This window comes from Ceratotherium simum, chromosome 1, assembly GCF_057802395.1.
Source record: "Ceratotherium simum simum isolate JZ-2026a chromosome 1, ASM5780239v1, whole genome shotgun sequence".
Taxonomy (NCBI): domain Eukaryota; kingdom Metazoa; phylum Chordata; class Mammalia; order Perissodactyla; family Rhinocerotidae; genus Ceratotherium; species Ceratotherium simum.
In genome coordinates, this window is record NC_141900.1 from 103,592,242 (window position 1) to 103,609,479 (window position 17,238).

Genomic DNA, 17,238 nt, shown 5'->3' on the forward strand with positions numbered 1-17,238 from the left:
TTTTTCCCTCCATCTCTCTCGGGAATATCTATAATCCTTATGTTGCATTTCCTAATTGCAATTAGGAGTTGGATATTTCTCAGAGAATTTCTTCATTTCTTTTCAGTCTTAGTTCTTTATCCTCCTAGGAGAGAAGGAGGAGAGAGTGCATTTCTGCATTCCTATCCTCAATATTGCTAATTCTTTCCTCCATATTGTCAGACCTTTTCTTTAAAGATTCCAGATTTTTCTTCCTCTCCTTCATTGTGTTTCTCATCTCCAACATTTCTAATTGGTTTTTCTTTATAGTTTCAATCTCTTTTGTGAAGAAGTTCCTGATTTCATTGAATTGTCTATCTGTATTTCCTTATAGTTCATTGAGGTTTTTTATGATAGCTATTTTATATTCTTATCTTTTAGTTTATAAATTTCTGTGCCTTCAGTATTGAATTGTGTGTGCTTGTCATTTTCCTTCTGGTCTGGAGATTTAATATATTTTGTATACTGCTTAAGGGCATGGGCTTATTTTTCCTCATTCTGAAAATATCTGGTTGCAACTTCTACCTGCCACCACTGGTTAGGCGTCAAGAGCTATGTATTCTGAACCTACTGTGATCCATATGTGCTCTGGCCGACTGGCAGTGGTGGTGCTCCAGGCCGGGGAAGGGGCTCTATCTTTCACCCACCTCATCCCGGGGGCTTCTTGCTCTTCCCTTACTATCTGCTCTCTGGGGTGCTGGCTTGATGAAGGCACCCCCACAACAGTTCATTCCCTTCCATATGGGGTTTCCCACAGGCTGTGAGAGAACTCCGCAGCAACAGTTTTCCAGTGGAGGGCCACCCCTCCCCCTTTTCTCTCCAAGAGCCACACTGTCCCAGAGGGGAGGGGCTCTTTCTTTTGCCTGCCTGATCCTGGGGGCTTCTTGTTCTTCCCTTGCTATCTGCTCTCCTGGGATGCTAGCTTGATGAAGATACCCCCACAACAGTTCAGTCCCCTCCGTATGGGAACTTCCCACAGGCTGCGAGATAATTTGGAGAGAGACAGCCTTCCAGTGGAGGACTACCTCTTCCCCCTCTCTCTCAGAGAGCTGTGCACTCCTGGTCCCAGTTTTGCAGTCCTTTGGGAAGGAGAGGTGTTCTCCTTACCTCCTACCACTTCCTCCAGGGGGTCCAGCACCTCCACTTTCAGATATATGGCTGCGTGGGTCTCTCAGATGTCTTTTGTGTTGTGTGAATGTCCTCTGTTGGTATATGAATGTCCTCTTTATTGTATGTTAGGGGGAGAGAGTCCAAGGGGGAGAGCTCACTCCACCATGAAGCTGACCCCACTCCACACATGCATTCAGTTTTGTTTTATTCTGTTCATATGAATTATATAATTTGATGCTTTACTTTATAGTGTTTTCTTTCTTTCTTTCTTTCTTTCTTTTTTTTTTTTTTTTACCTCAGGAAGGTTTGGATAGGCATAACACAGGAATCCAGAATTCCATTCTTTGTTGTGTAATCCACTGTGCCCAGGACACCCTAAGGAAGCACACCCATTTTGGGGACATCCAGGGAATCACATTTCAGGATGTACTTTTTTTTTTTCTTTTTGGTGAGGAAGCTTGAACTTGAGCTAACTTCTGTTAGCAATCTTCCCTTTTTTCTGAGGAAGATTGGCCCCGGGTGACATCCGTGCCCATCTTCCCCCATTTTTTTGTATGTAGGACATCACCACAGCATGGCTTGATGAGTGGGATGTCGGTCCACCCTGGGATTTGAACAAGAGCTGCTGAAGAGGAGCACACTACCTTAACCACAGGGGTGGTCCATATGATGTACTTTTAGTCTAGGGAATGAGAGGCTTGTCCAAGCTGGAGAGGGCTGGGAATGCCAGGATCTGGGAAACTAATGGGTGCACTGAGCTGAGTGGTTTTCAGGAGCCATCAGCTGTGAAACATCACTGCTGTCTATTTGCAATAGCTGCCAGATAACGGTACTCCTCGCCCACATTTCAAATCTCACAGGAGCGCCACTCCTTGTGGGTAGACTCTAAGCGGGACCTGTCTGGAAAGGGATGATAAAGAGGGTCACTCCAGGCTCCTTCTCTGTGAGGCAAATAACATAGGGGACAATCAATGGTGCCATGTTTACAACAGAGGATTCAGCACAGTTGAATAATTCATACATAAGGTTTCACTTTATATCTGATGTTCTTATGGAAATGTTTCCTATCTCATCTGAGACATCAAATAGGAGTTACACCTATTTGATTCTGGGTATGCCTGAGACAAAGTATTGATTTATTATCTTGTATTTTAATTACTTTTGGTCTCAATATGCTAACATATACCACCACAGTACTGGGTGCCAGTGAACTCTTCCTTGTTCACCATTGTGTACGATGTTCCTGGCATACACAAGGCTCTCACTAAGTACTTTTTCACCCTACCCTTTGGAGATTTGGTGAAACTTGGCTCAATTCATTTCATATAGACTTGAAATTCAGTTCTTTAGCTGATTTCCACATTAACAACATATACTGAGCATTTTTTAAGGCTTTAGCACCTTAATTGGAGATTGGAAAGCTACAGGAAGGGGTCCCACAGGCAGCCCTTGGCATTTCTACACCAAGTGGACTGTCATTCCTCCGGCTTGGAAGGAAGAGGTGCTCATCCCTCCAGCACCCAGGAGGGAGGAACTCTGGAGTGCCACCTCATAAATCCTCTCCATCTCACGAGGCAGAGGGGTTGATCTGTTTTGGGATGTGAGGATGTTAGGAGAGGCTGACATCAGTTAGACCACTTCAGACTATTATTTTTACTTTTCAAAAACAAGAAACAGAAGGGCACCTAGCTTTATGGTCCAAAAAAACCACACAAACAAACAGGAAACAGGAAACAGACAGTACTCTCTCCCTTTTGGCCGGTTGTGACCAGATATGACCTGCACTTTCAGTTCCTTGTTTCACTCTACAGGCTGACCAAAGAAGTTCTCCTTCTGGCAGGTCCAGTGATGCCTTACTTTTTTGATTTCATCTTCTCAGATCATAACTCTCTGGTTGTTGGGTGGCCCCATTATGTGCAACTAGCTCTCTTCCATTCAGGGAGAAAAATGAAGACATCCAACTTTGGCCTCTGGTCCCCACTTCACCTTTACTAGGGAGACCTTGATTTTTGGTAGAAATATGATAGTTTTTCTTATTTGCTTCAGTTCTTTATGTGTATACTCTTAATTCAGAATCCTCAAGTGGAGAAGGGTCTTTGGAGCCATAGATCCAGCTGGTAACATTTGGAATCGGGGAAACGCCTTGAGCATTATTGAAGTGACTGTCAAACACAGGATATTTTCTCCAGTTCAGTGAATCTCAAAGGATGGTGCTGGACCAGTAGCATCTGCAGTGCCTGGGAATTTGTTAGGAATGCAGATTCTTAGCCTACACCACACAGCCACTGAATCAATAAGTGTATTTTAACAAGCCTTCCACAGGACTCTGACGTATGCTAATACTTCACAAAATACAGAGAAAAACCTGAATAATAAGTTTCTAATATTAAAAGAATGTTGATAGATATTCGTAAAAAGATGACAGCCATGTAAGCCTGGGTATTTTCTTTAGAATGGATTGTCTGTATTCTATCTCGTCTCCAATATGCATAACAAGGCCTGGTTTAGTCACTAGACAATAGCATTTTATACAGTAGAAGTCCAGATAATAAGAGATGGGGACACCCTGTCGTCTTAGAGGGGAAAGGAAACAGAGAGGAAGGCAGAAGAATAAAGCAATCAGATGTGTGTCCCAAATATTGTCTCTCCAGGTTCAGAAAACAATAAGTCTATTAGATAATTAAGTTCTAGTTATTCCTTGAGGTGTGGTCTGGTGAGTGCCCTCAGGGGAAAAGCCTTTTAAGCATGGATGTCACCCTATGCAGTCCTTGCTCCCAGAATTGAAACAACTTCAGTTTCTGTCTGGTTTTGGTTGTCATCTGGTGCTTTCCAGTATTTGATTCTTAATCGTTTATCCAAAGTTTACCTGTAGGTTGTTTGGTCTGTTAGAAGCCTCACTGTTATTTTGGGAACCAGACTCAAGCCCTGAGGTTTTATTTTCTTGTCCTTTCCGTGGTTCGTGGATAAAATGACCAGAGTTGAGAATTATATGAACATTTGGTTGGGAGACAGTCAAAGGAATTTCCCACGGGGGTGGGAGTGAGGTCACTGCAGAGCGAGGTGTGGAGCACACTCACCCACACTGCATGTGGCACACACTCTGCTGGGCATCTGCTTACTAGCCATTTGCCCCTTCTTCCTCACTAACAAAAGCAACGTGCCCATGTGAAATACTAAATTGCACAGTGTTTCTTGCAGCTGTGGTAACCGTATGACCAAGAGATATAAGCAGAAGTCCTGTGGGGATTTCTGGGTTGGCTTTGCTTTTGTATTTTAAGTGCCATTCTGTCTTCCTTATTGTTTCTATCTTCTTTCTGCCTACAATTCAGACATGAGGTTGAAAGTGAAGCAGCCATCTTGCCATTTTGAGAACAAAGTTACTTGCAAAGAATGGTGGAGCAGATAGGGAGAAAAAAAAATCAAGGTCTTTGGACAGTTACATCAGCTCTGGACTTGCCACCCGTAATTTCCTTGTTATATCAAAATTGAATCCCTTGTTTGTTAAGCCACTTTAGTGAAGTTTCTCTGACATGCAGCCAAACAAACTCTCTGGCTGATATTCTGGGACTGAATGAGAGGTGGTGCCAGACCAGCCACAGGGAATCCTGGACCAGCAGCAGCCGAGTTGTGGTGAAGTCAGCCAGGGAGCACTCCAAAGGGCACCACCTGAATTGAGAAATTAGCTCTGGGTTACACCAGCTTGTGGACTTCCTTGTTGGGAGCCAGCAGGACTTCAGAGACCTGACAGACAAGGGACATCACCCAACAGTAGAGAAGACAGAGGCTGAGGCCTGGGGACCCCATCTTTCTCCACAAGCCACAATGTCACATAAGGCACCCATCCCCCACTGAAGGAGAGAAACAGGATGGTGAGGGGTTGGCTCTCTAAGTCACCTAAATAGAGAAACTAAACACTATGTAAAGGGGCTCCTTAACAGATCAGATTGGACTGGTGTAAACAAGAGTAAACATTTAGTTATATTTGTTGCCTAGAAGTAATGGATGGGAGCTAGGAAAGATTATAAAATTATAGACAAACTGAAAATTTGCATTTTGTCTCTATGCCCTAAATGTTTGATTTTGCCATGTAGGGTTTTTCCAGTGAATTCCAAATTGTTCCACCAGAGGTCCTTGACTTATAGCCTCAGGGGACTCATTTCCACAAGCTTTTCAAAGCATTTTTCCTACAAAAGAAACTATTACCTCAAGAGGAATTAAAAGTAAAGTTAAAATCTCTCTGTATCAGTATGCTCTCTCATAAATCCTGTATCAGAGATGTAATGCCTAAGAAGATGTATGTACCACATTACACAGCAACCGTGTTTATGAAGCAAAAACTACAGGAAATGCGAGGAGAAGTGGATTAAAATGCCTTAACAATAGGAGACTTTAGCTCACCATTATCAGCACAATTTCAATCAAGTAGTCAAAAAATAAGAAAGGAGATAGAAGAATTAAACAACCTAATGAAGAAAGTAGATCTCATAGATATACAGAGAATACACTCTCTTTGCAATAGTAACAGATTACTTCTTTTTGCAAATGCACATGGAACATTCACAAAAATTGATCATATATTAATAAACATTAGCAAACATCAGTGAGTTCTATAAAGTAGAAATATTACAAACACTTTCTGATCACAATGCAATAAAACCAGAAATTACTTTGAAAAGTAGTCTTTCCATCTGGAAAATAAAATACCTTCTATTAAACAACTCTTGTTGAAAAGAAAAATACAAACTGAGACTTTAGAACTTCTTAAAAGTCTTAATAATGAAAACACTAAATATCAGAAGCTATAGAACTGATTTAAAGAAATGATCACAGGAAAATGCCTTGCACCAAAGACTCTTTCAATGAAAATAAATAATTTAAATTCTCACTTCAAAAAATCTAGAAAAAGTACAATAAAGTAAACCAAAAGAAAGCACAAGTATGGAAAAGAAAAATTAGCGTTGTAGAGAATAAAAAATATTAGTCTTGGGGCCACCCGGTGGCGCAAGCGGTTAAGTGCGCGCCCTCCGCTGCCACGGCCTGGGGTTCGCCGGTTCGGATTCCTGGCGTGCACCGACGCACCACTTGTTAAGCCATGCTGTGGTGGCGTCCCATATAAAGTAGAGGAAGATGGGCACGGATGTTAGCCCAGGGCCAGTCTTCCTCAGCAAAAAGAGGAGGATTGGCAGATGTTAGCTCAGGGTCGATCTTCCTCACACACACAAAAAATTAGTCTTAATAAATCAAAATCCTAGTTTATTGATAAAAATTAAAATAGACAAACTACTAATTAATTTATTCAAGAAAAAAAGAGAAAAGAGCACAAATAAAATTTTCAAAATGACAAGAGGAAATAACCACTGAAATAGAAGAAATTTTAGAAATTTAAACTTCTTTGCAAATAAATCTGAAAACCTAGATAAAATGGATAATTTCTGAGGGAAATATAGATTACCAAAATTGTCTGCATTAGAGAAAGAAAATTTGAATAGGCCTATTTACATGGAAGAAATAGAGAAAGCTATTAAGAAACCGCAACATGAAGTAAGCTCCAGGACTAGATTGTTTTGTATGACAATTCTTCCAAACTTTCAAAGTCCAGATAGTTCCAGTGCATTGAAATGAACAGAAATTTCCTAATTCTTTTTCAAAACAAGTATAACCTTGGTACCCAGGCCTGATAAAAACAGTACAAAAAGAGAAAACTATAGACTGATAAACAAATGACAAACAACAGGATGCATTGGAGTACATGCGGAAGCCATTTGTGTTAAAACTAATGTGTTCTGACCTTGTTTTACCAAATGGGCCTGACATGGCCTGTTGAGCATGATTTGTACATCTGCTTTAAGTACTTACTATGTCCCAAAGACAAGAACAATGCCCTTAAAGATAAGGATGTAACTTCCCCCAAATCAACATTTCCTTAAGGGTAAGCATCTCTCCCTAAACTGAAGATTGATTGCTGACCTGCTGCACTCACATTATGACCACCCACCTTGCAACCACCGACCTGCTGTGTTCACCAAATTGCTGTGCCGGCAAAGCAATCTTGTGACAATTGTACAAGGAACATTCCAATCATATGTGATACATGCTTTTTGATGGTATATAACCACTTTGTACATCCCCACTTATTTGGAGTGCTCCATCCCTTTGTGAAAGGACTCTCCCGGGTTATAAGGTCCTCAGGTTTGGCTTATCATATACTCAACCCAATTTTGATTTATACATTGTTTATGGATTATTTGCATTGTCAAGACCAATATCTTTCATGAATATCAATATAAAAATACTAGAAAATATTAGCAAATAGATTTCAACACCACATTAAGAATGTGCTACATTATGACCAAGTGGAATTTAAAGCAGAAATAAAAAATTGTTTCAATATTTGGAAATCTATTAATATCATTCACCTTGTGAATAGATTTAAGGAAAAAGAATCATAAGATTATTCCCATAGATGACTTCAAAAAAGCTGTTTGCAAAATTCAATAGTCATTCATGATAGAAACTCTCAAGAAAATAGTGATTGGAGAATACTTGCTTAACATGATTATTCACACACACATGTATGCACACACAAATACATCTTACATACTACTGTAGTCCAGTATCTCACATACTTAACTGGGAAATACTGAAGGCATATCCAGGAACAAAGCAAGCATGTCCATCCACTGTTATTCAACATTATAATGCAGGTTTTAGCCAATGCAATTAGACAAGAAAAATCAATCAGTTGCTTAAGAATAAGTAAAGAAGAAGTGATAAACTGTAGTATGCCCCTAAGATGGAATACTACTCAGCAATAAAAGAGAACAAGCTATTAATACACACAAGTTGGATGATTCTCAAAGCCATATTGCTAAGCGAATGAAGCCAGTCTCAAAAGGGACTTGGTTTTACTTATGTCTAGATTCTCAGTGTCTGGTATAAAATCTACAATGAAGTGCAAAATCAATGAATGTTAATGAATGGATGAATAGGCATAGACTCCCAAAACACTTGAGAGAAGGGAGTATGCCACATGCCTCATTCACCTATTATATTAATCACAATGCATAGTATTTATTAAAGATCTTGTGCTCTGGGAGAGAAATGGGAAACATTGCTCTCAGGGTATTTTATGTGGGCTTCTCATCTCCTCGCTGCTTCTCAAGAGCAGAACCTTTTCCTTTGCCTCATCTACAGCATTAACCTGAATATAAGGATAAGAATAATTGAATGCTTTGACACAAAAAAAGAACCACTGCAGTTAAAGCCTTTTTTTTTTTTTCTGATTAAACCTGTATTTACCTTTTCTTTGGGGGCATCTGTGGCTCTTTGCTTATAGAAGATTCTAATATAATAGGATGTTGGATTTATATCTCAGAACTTTGGCTAAAACTCCAATGATGAAAACAATAGACACAAAATGCACCCACATTCTGCAGAGTGAAACCAAATCTTTCTCCCTCGGAGTGACTATTTCTAAAGGAATTGTGAACATCTCTGTGTGGTGGTTCTCTTACCCTAGAGCCTTTGCTAACTTTTATTAAGCATACAGTCTAATCTCATTTGCGTTTTGGGGAAATAAGAGAAAGGTATATGTCCTATTTTGGGCAAATAGCTTGGGGCAAGGAGAAGCCAATTTCAATATGGCAGAGCAAGTTGGTGTAAGTCACATTTGCCCACCAGGACGTGTTGCTAGAACATGGAAATGTGCTCTGGGAAATCCTAGAAATTATTAGGTGAGGAGGACCCTGTAGAAAAGCAGCAAAGGGATAGGGACTTCAGCTCTTGTTGTCCGAATATTAAAGGGAATTTTTGCAGGAAAACCACCAAGGTCTCAGAAACCTTGGTTACACATAACTTCTATCAGCACATAATGAATGAATCCAAGGAGAATGTGGTCTTCGACTGGCAGAGGGGTTGAGAATGTGGTTTAAATCTTCCTGGGAAAAGGAGGAGAGATGTCTTGAGGGTAGACCCGACTAGCTCCAAAATCACCTTGAATTTTTAGCAAAAAGTGAAATCCATCCCTGTGTTCTTAGAAGAAGTAGTAGAGAAGTGGTATTAAAAAAAAAAAACACAAAAAACAGATTCCAATTTTACACAAATATGAGAGAACAGAAAAGTTTTATTTAGTAACAATATGCAAATAATTTAACTGGGTGGGGGCAGCAGTGTGCAGATGACCTGACAAGCAGTTAATAATCAAGATGTGGTGTTATGGAGGTGGGGTGTCAGCAGTTAGTTTGACAGGAAAAGGAGAGAACTGGTTATTCAGTGATTTGGTGACTTTGAGGTTGGTCAGAGTTTCTACAGATACATCTGAATATACCGAACATTGCTAACCTATCTGTTGAATCTCTGTCTTTCTCACTTTCTGGCATTTCACCTGGTTGAGTTCTGAGAGATCTATTTTCCAGACAACTCTTTTTTAGCACTTCAATGAGTAGATGCGACGATAAGGAACAATTTGAATCCTTCTGTAAAAAGGGAATTAAACAAATTTACATACATCTGGAAAGAATTCTATAAGCATCTCCATCTATAAGACTAACTAATGCAAAGAACTGATCTTTCTAACAAACTGTATGGGTGAGATGATCACTGTGCTCCCAAAGGCAAAAATAAGTGAGAACAAGCCCCAGGGGGCGATTATCTGCCAATCTGGAAAGATTCTAGAGAAGAAATAGAGAGAGTTCAGGGCCATTTTCCTTGGTCTCCTGCATTCGTTTTCTCTGTGTCTCTGAGAAAGAATTCACAAGGTAGGGAGCATCAATACTCTCTGCTTTGGAGTTTCACAAATTGAGAATTTGTCCCTCTCCATTAAATCTATGCAACATCTACCAGCTGCCAACAGTGAACTTTTCTGCACTCCTTAGTCCTGAGCGACAGAAAGCAGCGTGCTCTGACTTTGGTGAATGAGTTATATGGGGCAGGGCCACCCAGAAAATATGCAGGAACTATAGATAGGTTTTCATTAAGTTTAATCTTCCTTAAACAGATATGAGAAAACAAAGGAGGCAGTCTTCAATGCTCTAAAGATAAATTCAAGCATCCCATTCCGACTCTCAACTTCATCTCCGTGCATTTTGCTGCCGTGAAGCACAGAGAGCCTCCTTTTCTGCTAATTCCCTCTCCATTTGTGCCTTTCTCTTCTGCTGCTCCAGTTTATCCTCCAGCTTTCTGATTTTCTCTTCATACTCTTCTCTTATCAGCACTTTCTCTCTCTCTAATTCTGCTCTGTAATGTTCTTGCACCGCTTGGATTTGTTTCTGAATCTCCTCCTCTGCCCTTTGGTACATGTTATTAGTGTAGCATCCTCCTTTGTTGTCCATCACCATGTGATGGACCAGGGCCAGCAGCTGCGCCCTCTGGGCCTCCTGCTCAGCTCCTGTCGCCTTACTGTTGAACACACAGTAACAATCACCAAATTCGCCCATCAGCTCTTGAATGCCTTTGGGAGCTCCTTCTAGATAATTAGGGAAGTCAGTGCCATCCAAGTCATCTTTCTAGGTGAGTAAGAGAATCATGTATCTCCTAGCTCTGTGCCCAAACATTTTCAGGATCTTCTCAGTGGCTTGCACTCTTCCGGCATGTACCAGCCCAGTGGGACCACCAGGAGCAGAGCGTGAGGCCCTGGGGAGGTCAGGAAGATGCAGCGAGCTATCTCCTTGCATGTGTCAGCATCCTGTACCTCAGTGTCGAAAATGCCAGGTGTATCCACGACGACAACTTCTCTCCCGTGCCACGTGCTGCTCCCTTTCTCGCATGACTTGGTGATGGATATTGCTGCAATGCTGAAACGAAACACTTTCTTTCCGAGGATGCTGTTCCCTGTTGCACTTTTTCCTGCTCCAGTCTTACCCACTAAGACAAGTCTCAGTTGTGAGTCTCTGAGGTCTTGGTTTCCAAGCCCTGGGACATCAGGGAACAAAAGCCACAGTGTTAGGTTCCACCTCTGATTGTTTCTCCCGCAGGGCCGCTGCCCACCGCTGCCCTCCGCTATTGCCCACTAGGGTGCTCTCCCTTGAGTTACCTCTGCACTCACAGGAAGTCTATAGAAAGTCCTCTGGGCCTGATGTTCCTCTTGCAGTACTTAGGGAATGCCCAAGTACTTTTCAGGATTCCCTTGAGGTTCTTACTCTGACCTTTTGTAGCTAAGTAGCCCAGAGAGGGGGAAACAGAATGGTTCAAGAAGAGAACTCTGAGCTACTGCAGGTAGCTGTTCCTCATAAGATAATGCAGGAAGCAACACAAAATGTGACTTTGGGACATCACAGGGGGAGATTGTTTCCCCCCAAAATATATCCAATCTTGGAATTTTCTTCTTCCCATTAAGAAGCCAGGTAGGTGGCTGTCCAGCTCATCTCACCTTTGCAGGGTAGAAAAGGGCTACCCATGCAGGAAGACAAAGTGTCCCTTTATGGTTCACATACACAACCATCCTTTTAGGGATTATGACCCACAGGAGAATAAAATACCCAACATTTAAAGTTAACGACTTTAGTTTTAGCAAATCAAGAAATGGCAATACTAGACATATTGACGGAAATGTAGTGAAGTTTTTATATTTTAAATTAATAGCTTGAAGAATTATAGCCAGAAAATATTGACAGTTCTCTGGAGTTACTAGAAAATCCCTTGATACATAATAAGTGAAAGAAAAAAAGCTTCTACAGATTAGCATCAGTAGAGCTATACTTTTCTTACTTTCATTGGTTAAGCATATTCCACTTTCTAGGAAAGTTGAAATTTAATTTCAGAGCAGCATAGCATATCAACTGAAACTATGTTTTCTAAATATCTGTGCCTTAAGTTAAATACCAAATAATCTATATGGCTTCTTTTATATATGTATTCAGTAATTCTCCACATAATTCTTTAGTGTGTCTATAAAGTTGAAGTCTTCAGGATTCGTTAAGTGTAGACTAGGAGTAGATGGAAGGCAACTGACGACCACATTTGAGAACCTGTCTCTCCAAGAAGGCAGACCCTGCCAGCACAGCCCTTAAATAAGACTGGTTCCTGCATCAGGAATCCTGTATTATAATCACCTACTTCATCTTTGAGATAATTCACACATCATCGTACTTACAACATTACAGACAATATCATTAACTCCATTTTATTTTTCAGAGATATCGTCACCATTCACTCGGTTCCTCAGACCCCAAATCTAGGAATTGCTCTTGATTCCTCTCTTTCCTTTATTTTCCATTTCCAACCCATCAGCAAGTTCTCTGGGATCCATCCATCTTCTCTCCATCTTGAAGACCACCATTCTAGCCCAAGCTACCATCACCACCCATGCCTCAGTGATTTCCTGACTGGTCTCTCTACTTCCATTTTTCCTGCTCAATCTATTCTGTAATTGGAATAATCTTTTAAAAATATCAATCAAACAGAAGAGAGATGTTGTAAAAGTCCCCACTCTAGCTTCCACAAAGTCTGTAGTTAATACCCATCTCCTACACCTTATGCTAAGTTTCCCAAAAGTGGAGTTCCCCACATTTGATAACCAGAATCCTGGAATGAGAGAAATAAATTTCCAGAAGCTGAGAATATTGGATACAGGCTGGCTAAGGTTATGCAAGGAAAAATGTGGTTGGGAGTTCAGATTGTTATTTGGTTGTCATCACCGTGGAAGACTGCAACCTAAGGCTGTCCTGAGGGCACTGGTTGGCTGTAGAGAGCGGGGTAGGAAAATCATGAGAGGCGAAAGAAAAAGGCACCAAAGGCCAGTTCCAACACCACAACCCTTTGCCAACATTGATAGCATATGGATGACGATCTATGTGAGAGATCGTACATACAGCCATGAATTATTCCCACCTCTGGACACATGCAGCTGGGATGTGGATTTGTAGCTCCTCCCATCAAGATGCTGAGTCTATTTCTCCAACCCTTGGATCTTGGTGGGCCATGTGACTTGTTTTGGAGCATAGAATAGTAAAAACACGATGCAAGCAGAGACTCCAAAAGTGCTGATGCATTGTGGCTTGCCTTCTCTTTCTGTTCTTCTGAACCCTGCAACTGCCCTGTGAAGAGGCCTGGACTATCCTCCTTGAGGATGAGGGGCACAAGGCCCAGTTATCCCTGTCACTGTGGCCTGCCCAAGAGCCTGCTAACTACCAGACATTTCCATGAGGCTATCCAGGATTATCCACTTGCATCCTGAACCACTAGCTTACCACAGATGCATGAGCAAGTCTGGCTGAGATTAGCAAAGTTGACCCAGACTCAAGATCTGCCCAGCTATCCCACAAAATCAAGAGTCAGCTGAATGGTTTTAGGTGGCTAAATGGTGGGGTGGTTTGCTAAACCAGCAAAAGCTCAACTGCTGTGGTCGATTTCCATGGATGAGGGATTAGTGGGAGGTTATGTGACAGAACCAGATGTGCTGGTCTCTTGAATTTATTGGTTATAGTGAGGCCACCAGGAGCAGGGAAATTAGGGACCTGAATGAGGAATCAATTACTCCCACGTTCCTCCTTCCCAGTCATCTCCCAGGCTGAAAAGAGGAGGAGAAAAACATCCAGCGAGGCTACACCTGCTGTTCTGGTGTGTCTACGCTATAGGAAGTAGGACATAAGAACCCTCACCAAGCCTGGGATCAATCAGGGTAGTTTCACCTCTCTTCTTCTTAGGTGTTATGCTACATCATGAAGAGAAAGTGGAGAGGGTCAAGAGAAATGAAAGCGCAGGGTGAATGAAGCAAAGATGAGAAATGAGGTTGGAAATAGTTTGCTCTTGCTCAGATGGGGACTGGCTGACAGGTCAGGAAAAACCTGCCTGGCCAGGGTAGCCCAGAATACCCTCTCACCATGGGTGGTCCTGGGTTCGCCAGGGTTGGAACTTGTGCTGCAGAATGGGGCTGCCCTTGTACTTTGAATTCTTGTAGATAAAAGACATAACTAAGTCATTTTAGGGGAATGGAGAGTGACTGGAAACCTCAACCTCCTGGAGCCAACAGTTTCTATTTTTCCATTAACTTGCTACTAGATTTCTCTGCCCCTACTTTCCAACACTTCTCCCCAACTCACCATTTTCAGGTTGTTCCTTTGTCTTTACACAAACATAAACGCTTCACGTGCTTCCTCAGCACTGGTTCTGTGCACCCTTCCCCCTCTCTATTCAGTGAATTATTGGTTTGAACACCATTTAAATGTGGTCTGTAGCCTAGACCCTCCACAGAGTTGTGAACTTTTATTTTCCACTCAACTTCTCTAGTTGGCAATTCCACAGGCATCTCAAACAGAACTCAGCCGAAACGGAACCCTTGACCTCCACCCCCAACCTGCTCAACCTCCATCATTCCCCGTTTCAGTAAATGGCATCACCGCTCAGCCAGTGGCTCAGGTGGAATCTTGGGGTCATCTACAACTCTTCCTTCCTCATTGCTCATCAGTCCATCACTAAATTCTATTGCTCCTACTTCCAAAAGCACAAAATTATCCTCTTCTCCTCATCTTCATGTTAATCCAACCCACTCTCATTTGTTTGCAATGTAACAGGCTCCTAACTGATCATCTCAGATGCCTTTTTAAAACTTAAATTTGATTATTTTCTTGTTTAAATTCTTTAATAGCTTTCTATTGCTTTTTTATTTTATTTTATTTTTAATTTTTTGTTTATTGCAGTAACATTGGTTTATAACATTGCAAAAATTTCAGGTGTACATCATTGTACTTCCATTTCTGCATGGACTACATCATGTCCACCACCAAAATACTAATTACAACCCATCACCACACACATGTACCGAATTATCCCTTTCACCCTCCTCCCTCCCCCCTTCCCCTCTGGTAACCACCAATCCAATCTCTGTCCCTATGTGTTTGTTTATTGTTGTTATTATCTACTACTTAATGAAGGAAATCATACGGTATTTGGCCTTCTCCCTCTGACTTATTTCACTTTGCATTATACCTTCAATGTCCATCCATGTTGTCACAAATGGCTGGATTTCGTCGTTTCTTATGGCTGAGTAGTATTCCATTGTGTATATATACCACAGCTTCTTTATCCATTCGTCCCTTGATGGGAAAACAGTATGGAGATTCCTCAAAAAATCAACGATAGAACTACCATATGATCCAGCTATTCCACTGTTGGGTATTTATCCAAAGAACTTGAAAACACCAATTTGCAAAGGTACATGCACCCCTGTGTTCATTGCAGCCTTATTCACAATAGCCAAGACTTGGAAGCAATCTATTGCTTTCTGTAAAAAAAAATTGTTGAAAATCCTTGGATGGTCCATAAGGCCCTGCATGATCAATAACTCTCTCTCTCAAAAGGCTTTAACCATACTGGCCTCCTCAATGTTCCCAGAACCTCTGAGCTCCTTACAACTTCCAGACCCTTGCGGAACAGTTCCCTCTCCCTGGAGAAATTCATCTCCAATCCATTGCCCAGCTCATTCCTGCTCAGCCCTCAGCCCTTAGCTCTCTCTCTGTCACTTCTCCAGAGAGAACCACTCCAACTTCTCCACAGAGCTCACCCGCTCACCCAGCTCTATTACTGAAAGCTTCAAGTTTATTTATAAATTCTACAAATGGTGAAAAGAATCATTTATTTGCACAAGTATCCTCTGAGCAGTGACTCCCGAAAGAGGCATTCATTTGTGAGGCTCAGCCTTGAAAACAGATTACAGCCTAAAGTCAGCAAAGATGGGAAACAGGAACTAACGAGAAATACGTTCTGAGAGCAAGTCAGCCAGGAGGTTTCAGATATAGACCCAGGGGTTAGGTCCCCTCTCCGCCAAATCACTCATTTTCCTCCCTCCCTGCCCCCACCCACAAACACCCCTGTTCCCTTACCTGGAAAATCTGAGTCCTGCTCACTCCTCTCACTTTGAAGGCAATGCTAAGCCGGGATATTGAGAGAGGAGGAGAGAGGAAGTGAGGGGAGGAGCCGTTCAAACTTGCTCATGCAAGAGACCTGCCCACCTTCTCATCTAGCAGCACTAATAGAACTGTCTGCAATGACAGAGGTGTTTTGTGCGGTCCAATATGATAACCTTTGGCCACACGGGCTGTTGAGCACATGAAATGTAATGAGTGTGATTGCAGAATTGGATTTTTAATTTTATTTCATTTTCACTAGTTGAAAGTTAAAGTTAAATAGCCACACCTGCCTAGTGGCTACCATATTAGACCATGCAAAAATTCTACAGGGAGGAAAGAAATATAGGTCATGCTGTGATATTCTGGAAGAAACTGCTGGGTCAAAACCGAGAGTTGCCAGTGATTCTGAAAGACCTATGGATCCCTGGACCCACATTTCAGCACAACAGGCCTCCCAGCCCAACATTTACCCCCAGTGCTTCGGGCTTGTATCAGTGTAGGCAGCTACCACCTGCTCTCCTTTCTCCCAATGATGTGGGAGAGAGAGCAAGAACTGTTATTTCCAGGGTGTCTCTTCTGAATCATCTGCTAGAAGAAAGAGCAAATGATTTTCATTTGACTACTTAGGAAGGGCCCAAAGTCACCCTGTGAGATAGTACTAGAACCATTTTGAATAATTTAAGCCTTGACATCTGACATTATCTGTCAGGAAAATGGAAACTGTGAGGATTGTAATGAGGGTCCCAGTTCTCCAGGGATGTGGATCCCATCTAAAAGGGGTCCCAATTTACCATTATAGCCCAAAACTGAGACAATTTAGAGTTGCACAGGACTTCAGTAATTATACAAGCTGCTAACAATTCTAAAGAGAGATAAAGGAAATGACATAAATTTCTCTGAAGATAGAGTGTGGTTGGCTTTGTATATATAAGCACAGGATAACTACTCTAGGCAGTGGCATAAATCATGCACCAGCAGTAAGGATAAATGACGTTCCAGAACAATATAACCTAAATAACAAGGACATCTCAGTCCCTAGGTGAGAGAGACAAGAAAAGTGAGTCAGAAGAATAGACAGAGTGTGAACACGTTGCTGTTCTTCTGAAGTGAGTGACTTAAAGAGAGAAAGGGGAGGATTATATTTTGTTTCTATAGCTTAACCCTAGCTAGAAGATTTGTGTCATTCTCTATTTAATTGTGGAAGTGGGAGCAGAGACTGATGTAAAGTATAGTCGTTATTTAAAGTACTGTTAAACCCCAGACCATT

At 41.6% G+C, this 17,238-nt stretch overlaps 1 pseudogene across 1 annotated transcript; it reads right to left on the minus strand.

The window, feature by feature from the left end:
• Positions 1-9,232: 9,232 nt before the first annotated feature.
• LOC101388413 (GTPase IMAP family member 4-like) lies at positions 9,233-16,067 on the minus strand (annotated as a pseudogene). Its single transcript, XR_015552543.1, has 3 exons — positions 15,945-16,067; positions 15,052-15,158; positions 9,233-11,037 (listed from the first exon to the last, which is right to left on the minus strand). The product of XR_015552543.1 is annotated as a GTPase IMAP family member 4-like (transcript).
• Between the last annotated feature and the right edge of the window lie 1,171 nt (positions 16,068-17,238).